Below are 14025 nucleotides of genomic sequence, written 5' to 3'. Positions count from 1 at the left end.
TAAAACACTTTTTAGTTATTTTCAAAATTAAGAAAATAAAATTTGTGGATTTGATTTTTAAAAAAAAAACACTCTTATTTCATTTGAGTGATTTTATTTTTATCATTGTTGTCACTATCTCCACAAGTTTTATTATCATCACATCATTATTGTAGTTATTGTTAACCTCAATTATCTCTTTTATTGCTACCACCCACACTCAAATACATTCTTAAACTAACTTTAATAAGATAGAAAAGTTTAAAAAATATTTATTTCAAAGGTAAAATCTAAAAAAGAAAAGAAACTAAACCTAATTTTTAAAAACTATAAACGGTTGCATTTTTTAAAAGAAAAATTATTGAAAGTTACCACTAAAATCCACTCCAAATAAACCTAAATATGAATTTTTATAAATTTTATCTTATGAAAAAATTTAATTTACTTTCATATTTTATAATTATTATAAAAAAACATCTAAATAAGACTTAAATCAATTTTTATAATTTAAAAAATATTTTTATTTCTTTAATGCTAATATAATCAATTATCTATAAAAAGAAAAGCTAATATAATCAATTCTAGATATTTAAATGAGAAAAATATTTTTTAACTAATATGTGGTTATTTCAGTTTAATCGATTCGAGTTCTTAAATGTTTTTATTTTTTGTGAATAGAATTCTTAAATGTAATTGTGTTAAGAAAAAAACTATTACACACAACAATCTTACTGATGGAAGATAAGTGTTTTCTATGAGGGGAAAAAACACATAATCGTAGATAACGCACACTTCGAACCTATGGCACATTGATATGGATTCAGCCAAAAAAAAAAAAACTTGGGACAATGGGACATAGGAAAACGTAGACGCGAACACGATGTCTATAAATCAGAAAGAAGAAACGAGAAAATGACAAACACACACAAAAAGAGAGAGGAAAAGCCCCAAAATAACAGACAATTGTCCAACGTGTCTTTCGAGGAAAGGACGCGTCGGTTCTCCGTTCGTCAACACACAACAAACTCACTCTTACGAGGATACGCTTCCCTATTACAACCCTCACTCTACTTTGAGAACACTCAAGATCATAACCGTCTATTTATGCAAGATCAATTTTTAAAATTGTAAAAAATAAAAAATAAAATAAATTCTAAAAATAGTTTTATATAAGAATTTGTTAACATACACTTTTTAGTTGAGTGGGTTAAAAAGTTACATTATTAATATATTTTAAGATATTATCTAGTTATATTTTACTAACACATTCATGCTAAAAAATTATAATAGGTATGTTAATAAATTTCTTTTTTAAATTAGATCAAATTTCATATTTAATTTCAAAATAAATCTAATTCAATTTGAACTAAATTCATATCTATAACTCTATTTAAAATTATAGATTTTCATGTTGAAAAAGTATTTTCCAAATTTGAAATTGAAACAAACTTTCATTATATGAAATAAAATAAATAAAAATGTAAAAGCAATTCACATTATTCTACTATTTCGGTAGTCGCTAAGTTTCACATCGCTTAGGAATCAAGGTCATGATAAACATCAAATTTACCAGATTTTCATATGCATTTTGTGACGTTTATTTGACATTTTAATTAACTTTAGGTCTTGTTTTGAATCAAAATAATTTCAAATTCAGTTTTTACTTTGTCTTAGATAAAATTTTATGTTTTAGTTATTTTTAATAAATTTCTAATAGTTTTTCAACAAAAACATGTCATTCTAACAAAAGCTCTAGAGGTCCAACATCAACATTGAAAGGAGAAATTGTGAAAATTAAAGATAAAAGCTAGAAAAACCAAGAGTAAGATATTTTTTAAGGATAAATCAACTGAAGAAGAAGATAATTACATGAATGAATTAGAGATACTATTTGTTTGTAAATTCTTGTGATTATCTCCTTAATTAAATGTAACTACAATTCTTTAAATAGGATGCTAGACATTCATTGTAACATGTAGAAGTCCCGAACAATTTTTAGAATTATATTTTAGACTTCCACTTATTAGACGTCTTCATTATTCCATTAGACACTATAGGTTTCATTGTATTATTTTTATGAGTGCAAATTTCTTTCACCTAGGAGAGGAAAGGATGAATCTTGTTTTGCTTTAATTCTATCAATTCAATACTTCATCTTAAGTTTTTTTTATTTGTTTTCGTACTTAATGTTTATATTTTATTGGTCATCTTATAGATAAATTCAGGATTTGACTTGCGCTTTGACTAGCCTTGTTGAAACCTGAACATGAATCAAATACTTAATTGAGATTATCTCTAGAGATAGAATAATCTTGGTTAAGTCTCGCTAATTCTCGACCGTTAATGTTGATTGTTTGTGTCATATGTGCAAGGGATTAGGTATCGGCCAAATAGTTTAGAATCTGCGACCATGAGGGAACTGGGGTAGAATGCATTAGTGAATTAGAGACAAGCAAGATAGATGAGTAGAGAATTGTGAAGTTACAATGGATGAAGATTGACGTCACCATCCAAATCTAGCATTTCTATCTTTACTTAATTATTTTATTGTCATTTAATTTTTATTACAATTTATTTTATGTTATTTATTTCATGACAATCACAAAACAAAAATATAAAAACCTAGTTCTTATTTAAATAATTACATGAAATCCCTCTTTATTTCTTTAGGAGACGACTTGGACGATAGTTCAATTATTATATCATGATTGGGTTACACTTGACCTATAAGTTAAATTTAACGTGAAATATAACCCTAACAAGTCACATGTAACACCCCAGATTCTAGTTCAAAACATTGCTTGAAAAACTCTTGTTAATTCTTTTTATTCTTGAAATACATGTCAATAAATTAATACTTTCTTCAAAACTCGAGTAATATATATTTTTAAAAACATATGTGGATAAACTTCATTGTAAAACTCGTGTAAATAAATCCTATTAAAAACGTATAAAAGCACATTAACATCATTTCATGAAAGTTAGTAAAATTAAAAATATATCGTAATATGTTTATAATAATCACAACCTTCAAAAAGATATAAACCTTGCAACAGAGTAATTAAATACAAGGGTAAAATAACATAGTTTCATACGTAATTGTCAGACCCTAATTTCATCCGGGTATGATGTTTTATCATTCACCTGTGATGCTTTGATCATTGTCGATCGAATTATGGTGTTTGGCACCGGTTACAGCGTGAAGCCAGGGATCACTTCGGGTTTTGATCAAGAAAACAAAAAGATACAAGGGAAAGGGGGAAAAAGGGTCATTTTATGGATTTTTCTGGACCCAAGATCACACAGGCTAGCATCTAGCTTGCTTGGGCCATGAAATGCCTTTAGGCCTAAGCAACTAGCTCGCCTGGGCGAGCTAATTCCTTCAGCCATAAGTAACTGGCTCGCATGGGCGAGCTTCCCCTGCCCTAAATGGCCATTTCCTATAAATAGCCATGATGGGGGAGGGGTTTAGGGGTTCAGAAAATTTGTGGAGGAAGAAAAAATGAAGGAAAAGGAAGAAAAAAAGTGAAGCCGAGGTGCTACCGAATCACAACCGTGGATCATTTCCTACATTGTTTCTCTTGCTAGCCTTGTACCATGTACAACAGTGAGTTAGTTTTTCTTCCTTTTCTTTTCTTTTCTTTTCTTAAGAGTTGAATATAATCCATGCACCCTTATGGGTCCTATCTGACATTATGTATGTATTCATCTTCTCCCCTTCTTTGTTGGTAATTTCATTTTATTTGTAAGGCTTAATTCTAGCCGATCACCAATGTCGTGAAATCGTTTGCTTTTCTTTTGTAAGACTAGAAATTAATAAACACAAATAAATGAAAAGGAAATCAATTCACAAACCAAACTTCTTTTTATCAAATACCGCTTGAGATCATTTCAAGGTCCAACGTCTTAATGATTCTCTCCGCTTTTCAAAATTTAAAACGTCGTTTCAAGGTTCAACGCCTTAATGAATCTTTGTTCTCAATTAAAATAAATCTTTAAAAAAAACATAAAATCAATTTAGCACAAACATTCAGACTTAAAGAACTACGTTGGTCTGATTTCCTCATCGCACCTGGGGATACGTAGGAGCAAGGGCAACACCCTTGTCGACTCGAAAAAAATAAAAAATAAAATAATGTAATAAAAGCAATTCATTGCTCTTGGGAAAATAAATAACTTTGAAGTCATGTTGTGCACGCTCGATTAAAGGTTGTCGTCCCTTGTGTTGAGCGCATGGGGTGTTAATACCTTCCCTATGCGTAAACAACTCATGAACCCTTGTTTTCAAAATTCGCAGACCTCTTTTGGTTTTTCTAACGTTTTCCTTAAATAAACATTGGTGACGACTCCTACTTGTTTTCTCCTTAGAAGACGAATGTGCTTTTGTTTATTTTCTTTCGTCGTCCCGTCGTAAGGTAGGTTGCGACAGTAATAATAAAAAGAACCATAGTACCATATCACATGAAAATAAAATGTAATTACAACCCATAAATGTTTGAAAGTAAGTGTAACATGTAAATATGTAACAAATATGATTATCTAAAGCTAGGTACACCTAACTCTAAAATGAATACATCTAAAAGAAAACCTAGGTCTCAGAGCAAACATCTACCCAATCCAAGGTACCAAACTATATCTAAGACGGGTCCTTGGAAGGATCATCCTCATCCTCTTTAGATGAAGGCTCTAACTGCCACAACAACTATTTGTACTCTTTTATCTTCGCAGGAATGAGATCATCATGGTCTCCTCTGATGTTGGTACCTAAAATTTGTTAGTTGTAAGGGTGAGTCCTATGCTCCTCAAATGCCACAAACAACACACAAAACATACAACTTACATAACCATGGTGTATGGTTTTTCTAAGGAAACAACACTCTCGATGCCCTAAAGTGCATAACTATAACACTTGACATCATTGATAATCACATTGGACACAACTAACTGTCATACTTGACACATAACATGGCCCGACAATACCACCAAGCCTCCCAAGTATTGGTGGCCTTACACAACCACATGGATGACAGTTGGGAGTGATCGCCACATACTGGTACAACATTGATAATCCCCAAGCTTCCAACTCCAAAAAGTATAGTCTCGGAGCCCGTCAGAAGTAGCAAAGTGAGGATTGAGTTCCTTGCGCCAAATGAGTGCACCAAATGCCAGATTGTCACCACTCTCTAATTCCCCCAGGTTCTTCGAACCTCTCTACCCACTATACCCCAATGTACCCTGTAAATCATTCATTTCTCAACATAAACCTCACTATCTCACAGATGAAACATAATCATATACCTCACCATCTTATAGATGGAACATAACCATAACCAAACCATATCACAAATGAGATAAAACTAACGATTCTTTACTCTTCTTTCAATCTTCTTGCATTTTTCCGCCACATTGCATGCATATCCTTCATGCTCCGTACAACACACAAAACTAATATTCATACAAACACACACACACACACAGAAAAAACTTATGTACTACTATCAGGGAACCATTTTAGGCCCCTCAAGTGATAGAAATCACTTTTCACCCAAATCTACCGAAAATTCGATAACATAACAACTATATTTACAACATCCCAAAATTTACAACAAGCAAATTGCCAAGGGTCGGACACCCCCAAACTCAGACCAAAAGTTCATAGTGGATCCTAGAGTGGTTCTCAGGGCTCCCTGACACTTTCCCTAGGGTTTTCTTCATTCTAAATCCATATTTAGTCTTAGAATTACCAAATTAAGTCATCTAATGTCCAGTATCAAGTTGCTGCCCTGTTTCACAAAATTTCACTCTTAAACTTGTCTTCAAATTTCTAAGTGTTTCGGAAATCGTTTTTTCACAAATATTTTATGCTACCCTATATTTTCACACTTAATAAACTCATTTTTGAGGTCAAAATTTTAAGAAAACTAGTCCATACAGCTCTCACTACTAGATTATTTTCGTGACAGATTTTATTCGATAAAATGTTCTAAAACATTTTTTATTGTTAGAAAACTTTGATTTAAGTGAAATTTAAGATTGACCCATGTTTTAACACTCAAAGAACTCATTTTTAACCTTAAAACATCCAGAAAAACAGCATATCATCCAGTTCTAGTCATGTCAGCAAATACAGAATTTAAACATCAACACAACATGCAATGAAGCCTATCTTTCAAAGACAACAATGTTAGGATTCAAGAAGTGGAAAGACCCCCTTACCTCTTGTAGTCTCCACGTTAAAGGGAAGTGTATAGCCAAGAATGAAGTTCTCTTGAGTCAAAAACAAGCTTCAACAAAACTCAAGAACATTAGAGAAGATTCAAGTGATGAAAAAGAATGAACAAGGCTAGAGTGAAGGGTGAACTTGCTTATCAACACTTCTAGGCTTCAAGGTTTCTAGACCAGCCCTCAAGAGCAAGAAGAAGAAGTTTTGCTGCTCTAAACTCCCTTAGAAGCTGACATGAAAATGAAAGGAAATGACAAGGTTTTGGGTTTTTAATGAAGCTTGTAAGTGTGCTTAAGGATTTGGTCCAATGGATTAAGGTGTTGGCTTATCTTAATCACTCATGAAAGAGTCTTGGCAGCCCATGGAAACCGTGTACATCAAGCCCACAATTGATATCATTTCCTTTTGAATTTTCTACTAAAAATGGTTAAGGTAGAGTTTTGCCAAAAATGAATATTCTTGCTTTTTTTTATACCAAAACTAGTAAATTTTATCCTAAACACCTTAATTATTGTGCTAATCTTCCTAGGATTACGTGTAACTAGAGTGAACCTCACACAGAGATCACTTTCATATAAAGCTAAATTACACTGTCACTCAATGTACAATGCAATTTTGTTACAAATGGAATTTTTGTTCAGGTAGTTTCCATTTTTCTGCCAAGCTAGACTTAACAAATTATTTACACTAAATATAGACATATATAGCATGGAAATTCTATGATTAAAAGCATATAACTACTAAAATTAAATTCATACATGGACAAATAACACTACACAGAGTTTTCAGGGTGTTACAACTATAACTTATTTTAATTATTCTACATCATATAATTAGACACTTTAATCAGTCACCAACTAATTAAACAAAAATTCTATTTTTAAACTAGTTGTATAGTCATTTATGAAAATACCCTCCACTTTAAACTCTTATGACTTAATTACCCCTTTTCTAATTCTATGAAATCTATATCATCTTTAATCAATCTTAATTATCCCCACTTAATTTCTAACTTTACTTACATTAATTACTATTTTTGTTCTTTGAAGCTTCTAATTTCTATTTCTAGACCAAAATCCAATTATTAACATCTAGGTCATTAGTGAGTTGACCATTATTTAACCAGATGATTTTCAATGAATTATCTTTATTCTTTCTAGACATTAGCTTAAAAGCTTAAGAGCTTAACCATGCTTAGGTATCCTATGGCAACATCTCATTTTCTACCATTTCAATAGTCTAAAAACACTACCCAATCACACAACAAAGCAATAACATTGCCTACCACACACACATGGAAAATTGGAATGTTACACCATGGGTCATTTATAAACACCTTCTCCTCTCAACTCACTGAGGCACCTTTTACAGGGACAAAGTTATGACGATCATCAAGCACCTAAGTGGATAATACCTTGGATATTTGGGCCCTAACGATGTCTGTCAATTTGAGATCAAAACATTGGCGCTAGAGGAGGGGGCCTAGGCCACTCTTGCCCCTAGTCTCGACGAAGGGGTTTGTTTCAGTAGCTGTAAAGTCCCACATCGCTTAGGAGTTAAGGTACCGTGTCATTTATAAACACCTTCTCCTCTCAACCCATCGATGCACCTTTTACAAGGACAAAGTCTTGACAATCATCAAGCACCTAAGTGGACAATACCTTGGATATAGGGACCTTACCTGTACTTGTAGATTTAAGGTCGAAACATTGGTGCTAGAAGAAAGGGCCTAGACCACTCTTGCCCCTTAGCCTCGATAGGGGGGCTTGTTTTGGTAATCGTAAAGCCCCACATTGGTTAGAAGTTGAGGTCACGTGTCATTTATAAACACCTTCTCCTTTAAACCCACCAAGATGCCTTTTACAAGGACAAAGTCGTGACGATCATCAAACACCTAAGCAGACAATACGTTAGATACGAGAATATTAAAATCTTGAATTTTTATCTAATTTTTAATTAAGTATTTTTTTGTTTTATTATTTTTAAATTAGGTCCTTGCTTGCTCCGACAAAGACCTAATTAAACATAAACTTAAGAACTTAATTAAAATAAATAGTTAAAGGACCAACTTAAGATGACAAATTATTTAAGAAATTAATTAAAAATTATCAATTTTTGCAAGTTAGTGTTTTTACCTCTATAAGAACAAAAACTAACAATTAATAAATAATATTTGTCAATAAAAAAATATTTTCACTTTTGCAGATTCTAAACTTAGTATTAAATTTTTCAATCAATTTAGAACTTACACCTTCACATATGTTTTCATTAGGTTTAGTTTTTTTAGTTAGATCATTGAACTTATATGAAAAATGATGAAAATGATTTTTTATTATTTAATTTCAATTCAATAATGTTTTTATTTTGAGTAAATTACACAAACTTTTCCTAAAGTTTGAATAAATTACACGAACCTTTCTTTTATTTCATGACATTACTTTTACCCACTTTATGTTAATGCCATTTTACATCATTTAGTTGATAGACTATAATAAAAATTAATTAAACTTAAAATCCATTTATACATTTTGGATTTTCCCTCCATACCCTTTATTGTCCTCATCCTTTTCCCCCAAGCTGCCCATTGCCACCAAAAGCCACAACGACCTTTTCTCCATTGTCGACGTCCCTTCTTTGGCACAAAACAACCACCTCTTTTCGATTGTTCTTTTCCTTCTCCTTCCCTTACACAACCACCATTGATCATGACGCCATCACACACGTGTCACCCAACCACCACTAACAACAAATTCCTCCGTTGTATATGTACTTTGTCATCATTGTTATCACCACGAGACCAATGCTCCAATTGTGGTTGTTCGGATTCAGAAATGCTTCGCGATGATTGTTTGCACCAGCGTGAGTCCCTCTACCATGATGATGACGTTCAAATCGCGGTTTTCCATATTCACAATGACTACGTGATGATGGTCCAAATTGTGGTTCTCCATATTTGCAACGTCATTTGCATCACCGCCATGAGTCCATTTGCCTCAAAGATCTACAAACCAAAAGCCTCACGAACAACACGAAAATCAAAATCACCACAAAAGAACACTAGAGACCACAAATAAAAAATTAAAATGAAACCCATCACCACATACCCAACTAATCGAAATCGTTGTCGTTGGTGTTGCTATCACGGTTGTACAACTAAATCACAACCGAATCTGCAAAAGAGAAAACCAAAATCTAGACCCAAAATTGGCAAAGGAAGAGGGGTTCAAATGAAGGGTGGTTGTTGGAGGTGTCACTATTGTGATTGTGAGTGTAGTCATCACACCCATTGGTGCTATTGTCGCAATGGCAAAAAATGCTTGTGAGAGAGAAAGGGAAATCGGGGTCAAATAAGGAAAAAGATAGAAAAAGAGGGAAAAAAATGAAAAAATAAAAAAATCCCAGCTATCCATTTAAAACCTAAAATTTACAACTGTTAAAAATGGGTTTCCCATAGTGGGTGACCTTTGAATGCCTCCCACCATAGACAAATTCGTCCAACAAATGGGGGAATTGCACAAACACGCTTTGAGGTTGAAGCAACGTTATTAACAATCTAAAAGGGGGTTCCTACGCTTCTTGCGAGTGTCGAAACAGTGAAGGAGTTTAAGCTCATAGGGTGTTCAAATGATGCACCGAGTTATGGAAGTGTGAAAGAGTCTGGGCATACACGAAATCGATTGTTTCTTTCTAGTTTATGGGGGTGTTCTTAAAATTTGTGGTTTGGTTCTATAAATTTTGGTTGGGTTCTTAAAACTCTGGTTTGGTTTTGTAGTTGTTTAGGTTCATCAATCAACAATTTTGGTTTATCCCAGAGTATTGATTTTGGTTAGGTAATTAAAATCTAGTATTCTAGATTACATTAAGACCAAAATTATGTATTCAAAATTCTTAACTTTATTTTATTTTGGTTCCTAAAATTTTGGTTTTGTTGGATTCTTAAAATTCAATATTCTCGTTTCCTTTGATAAATTTTTTATTCTAATTTCATTGTTAAAATTCTGGTTTCTATATTCAATATTCTCTTTTGTGATCCTGTTCTTTATAAACTTCTATTTTAAAGGTTGAATTGTGACTTTGCCATTTTGGTCTTCCATATGCAAAACGAGACATGAACTTGTTATGTTTTTTTAATGTTGATATTTTTTAAGGTTGAAGAAGAGGGTCTTTTGGGAATCAAATTTCATTAAAGGTCTATGACATGCATGTTTTTATGTTAAACTGTTAAATGGAGTTAACAAGACAGGGGAGATCAATGTAACAAATGATAAACAATTATGAGAGTTTTTGTATGTGTTAAAATTGGAGGGGAGGTCTATGTAATTTCTTTAAACCTCAAGGGAGGTTTTGTGTAATGACTTAGATATGTTTTTTTAGTCCCCTAAATTAAAAGTAATTTTTTTAGTCCTTCAAAATTGGGAATTGCCTTTTCAGTCTTTCTGCCAAGACGTCATTAGCTGAGCATGTGATTCACAAACAAATTTGCAATTTGTAGGGGGGGTTTTGATTGCCAGAATTCTATTTTCTATTGATATTGTTTCTAGCGAATAAACACCACCAAATATATGTAAAAAAAAAAAAGTGAGTGCCTATAAACATTAATTTTCTTTAGCTCTTTCATCCTTTGAACCTGATATTGGACACCAAACAAATCAGTCACCACAAGCCTAAAAAAAGTAGCCACCACAGCCCAACAATAGAAGACCCTCCCTAAATCAATACTTTCCTCAAATCTAAAAGAGAAACCAAGCAAAAGCAAGATAAAAATAAATAAATAGAAGACCATCGATGGTGACAGTAAGCCTCCACCTTCATTGTACAAACCTCTGATAAAGAGGAAAAAAACCATTAGAGTAAGGAAAAGGAAAGAAACAAAAATCAAAAGAGATAAAAAGGTAAATAAAAAAGGCAAAGCCTTTGGTTGCCGTCGTGGACACACGTGGCATTGCGTTCCTCTTTCTCAAATCATTGTGATCCTCGCTATAAACTTGCATCCCTAAATCTGCTATTGAGGTCTTTCTCATAGATTAGGATTTGGGGGTTGTTTGGGTGAGGCTAAGGGCAAAGAATGGAGGTTCCATGCAATGGCAATGCTCTGCCACAACTTCCACCAGGGATGAGACATAGTGGAGGTGGAGGGGATGATGAAAGGGATTTGAGATTTGGGATTTGGAGGGACACGGTGGAATGAAAGATAGAGTTCACAATTTGGGCCTTTTGTTTTTTTTTTACAAAAGAAAAAATTAGATTACAATGGAGAGAGAGAGAGAGAGAATCAAGTAGGATTTTATTTTGATGTATTTTGGTGCTTTTTAGCCGTCATAAATTATATTTAAGGATTAAAGGGTAAATGACCAATTTCGTCCCTGCATTTTATTGTTGTTAACAATTTAGTCCATGTACTATGAAAATGATCAATTTAGTCCATAATTGTGTAAATGTACTGACAATTTAGTCCTACCGTCAAATGATCTCCATTTCCATTAATGTTTTTGGTGATGTGGCACATGAAAGACGACGTGGCAAATCCATGTGGTGGAATTGACCTCCACATGCTGGGCCAGGCATGTGTGGACCAAATTGTCAATTCAAATATGTGTGTTTATACCTTTTAAGTCACTACAAAAAATGTCCATTCATCTATCTTATTCTTTTTTATCTTTTGTGTGAGAGAGGTTGAACTATGGTTGCTAAGTGTGCTATGCTCCTTCACGCTTTTGAGAGAGAAGGGGGTTGTATGGGAGTCTTTTAGCTGCAGAAAAGCCCAGAGAACACAATTGAGACAGATTCTAGCCTAGTCTCATTCTCTTTGGTATGTCTATGTTCTTTATTGAGATTTCTAGTTTTGCCATGTTCATGAGTGGCTAGTCTCCCTAGTCTGGGGTTATGATGTAGCCATACTATTGTACCCCTTTTCTGATTATTAGGCAAAACAATAGTTTAAGCATGTGTAAGGTTTAGGGTTTGTTGAAGATGCTTTGATGAACTAAAGCAATGATGCTTTGTTTTGGGTATACAAATGTATAAATTTTATTACTGATAGAGTGATGCTTTATTTCCTTCTTTTGACTTTATTTTGTGTGTTTCCTTTTACAAGTTTCTAATAAGATTAACCTTTAGTTGCACCACAAAGGTGGACTTGTCCAAAATGATGAAGGGGTGTCGGAGTATCTGGATGGAGGGTGAAGAATGTTACTAGCATTCATTGGAGATTGACCTGATGAATGTTTGGATTGTCCATGACTCGTGTAAGGCTTGCGATGGATATAGTCAGTTTTGAAAGGTGTTTTATTTGGTATCAGGTAGAGGTTTTGGGGGATGTTTTGACTTTGTTTGATGATGATGAGGTGTATATATATATATATACCCTTGTCTGGATCAAGGAGAAATGTGTTACACATAGCTAACAACACCTCATCATTAAAGATTCTCATTGATGGTGTGTTATATGTTGTTGATGAGCGAGAAATTGAAAGCACAAACAAACAAGTGCACGATTGTGAGGATCCATGTGTAAATGACTATATTGGAGATGATGTTCTAAATGAAATAGATAGGATAACAAAACACATTGTTGATCAGTATAAAGATCCTGAAGCTGGTGTGAGTAATATGGAAGAATGAGATGTAGTGGGTGAAAATTTTGAGAGGTTGACCATCCTTCGTATGATATTCCACTTGATTATGGTGGTCTTAACGTAGAAGGAGATGTAGCAACAAAAGTGATGATTGATTTCTTTGGTCATGTTGGGGATGATAACCAAGATGTTGAGGAGGTACATCTGTGTTTTTAAAATCACAATATTGTCGTGAACCATTTTACCATTAAGTTATATTTGTTGGGAATTATGTTGTCGTGGCAGAAGAAAGTATTACCACAAAATTAGAAAGAACAACCTTCTTCTCCAAATAGCTGTTACCTTCGTAAATTTAAAAAAAGACTTAAATATATTTTTTGTCCTGATAAGTTAACATTTTTTTTCATTTTTGGTTCATATAAGTTGTTTTTTTTCTTCTAATTTTAGTCCTTGTGAGTTACACATTTTCAATTTTAGTCATTGTAAGTGTGAACTTATGAAGACCATAAATGAAAAAAATTAAAATCTTACAAGACTAAAGCTGGAAACACACAAATTTATATTGAATAAAAATGAGCCAAATATCTTATAGGGACCAAAATTGGAAAAATATCAACTTACATGGACTAAAATTAGAAAAATAAACTTACAAAGATCAAAAATGAAAAATGCTAACTAAGAGAGACATAAAATATATTTAAACCTTAAAAAAATTACGTTAACATTTTAGTCAAAACACTATTGGTTGTTGTGGAGCATCCACACTCACATGCATTCTTCCTTAAAAAAAAGTTTTTTGAACAGTAAAAAAAATATGAAAAATATTATCTAAAATACTTCTTTAAGCACAAAAAACAAATACAAACACATTTTAGAAAGACTAAAATAAAAAATAAATTATAAGGACAAAAATAAAAATACTAAATTACAATGATGAAAAAAAATACTTAAACTTTTATTTTTGACTAAATTATATTTTTGGTTCTCTTATTTTTACAAAATTTCAATTTAATCCCCCTAAAATTTTATTACCACATTTGGTCCCCTTAATTTTCAAACTTCATGATTGGTCCCATGTCATTTTATTGCAATTTAGCCTTATTTTTCCTGTTTTCAAGCGTGCTTAGAAGGAAGGTTAGGTAGGTTCGTAGACTCACCCGCATTCGATAACCACCTACCTACGTTTTCGAAAAGGGTGTGATAGTGTGATACATGACGTTGAAACCTGAGAGAGAAAGTTTAATTGGC

The sequence above is a fragment of the Glycine soja genome, chromosome 3 (assembly GCF_004193775.1).
Source record: "Glycine soja cultivar W05 chromosome 3, ASM419377v2, whole genome shotgun sequence".
NCBI lineage: Eukaryota > Viridiplantae > Streptophyta > Magnoliopsida > Fabales > Fabaceae > Glycine > Glycine soja.
The sequence above is the reverse complement of the archived record's forward strand: the minus strand, read 5'-3'. Positions refer to the sequence as shown.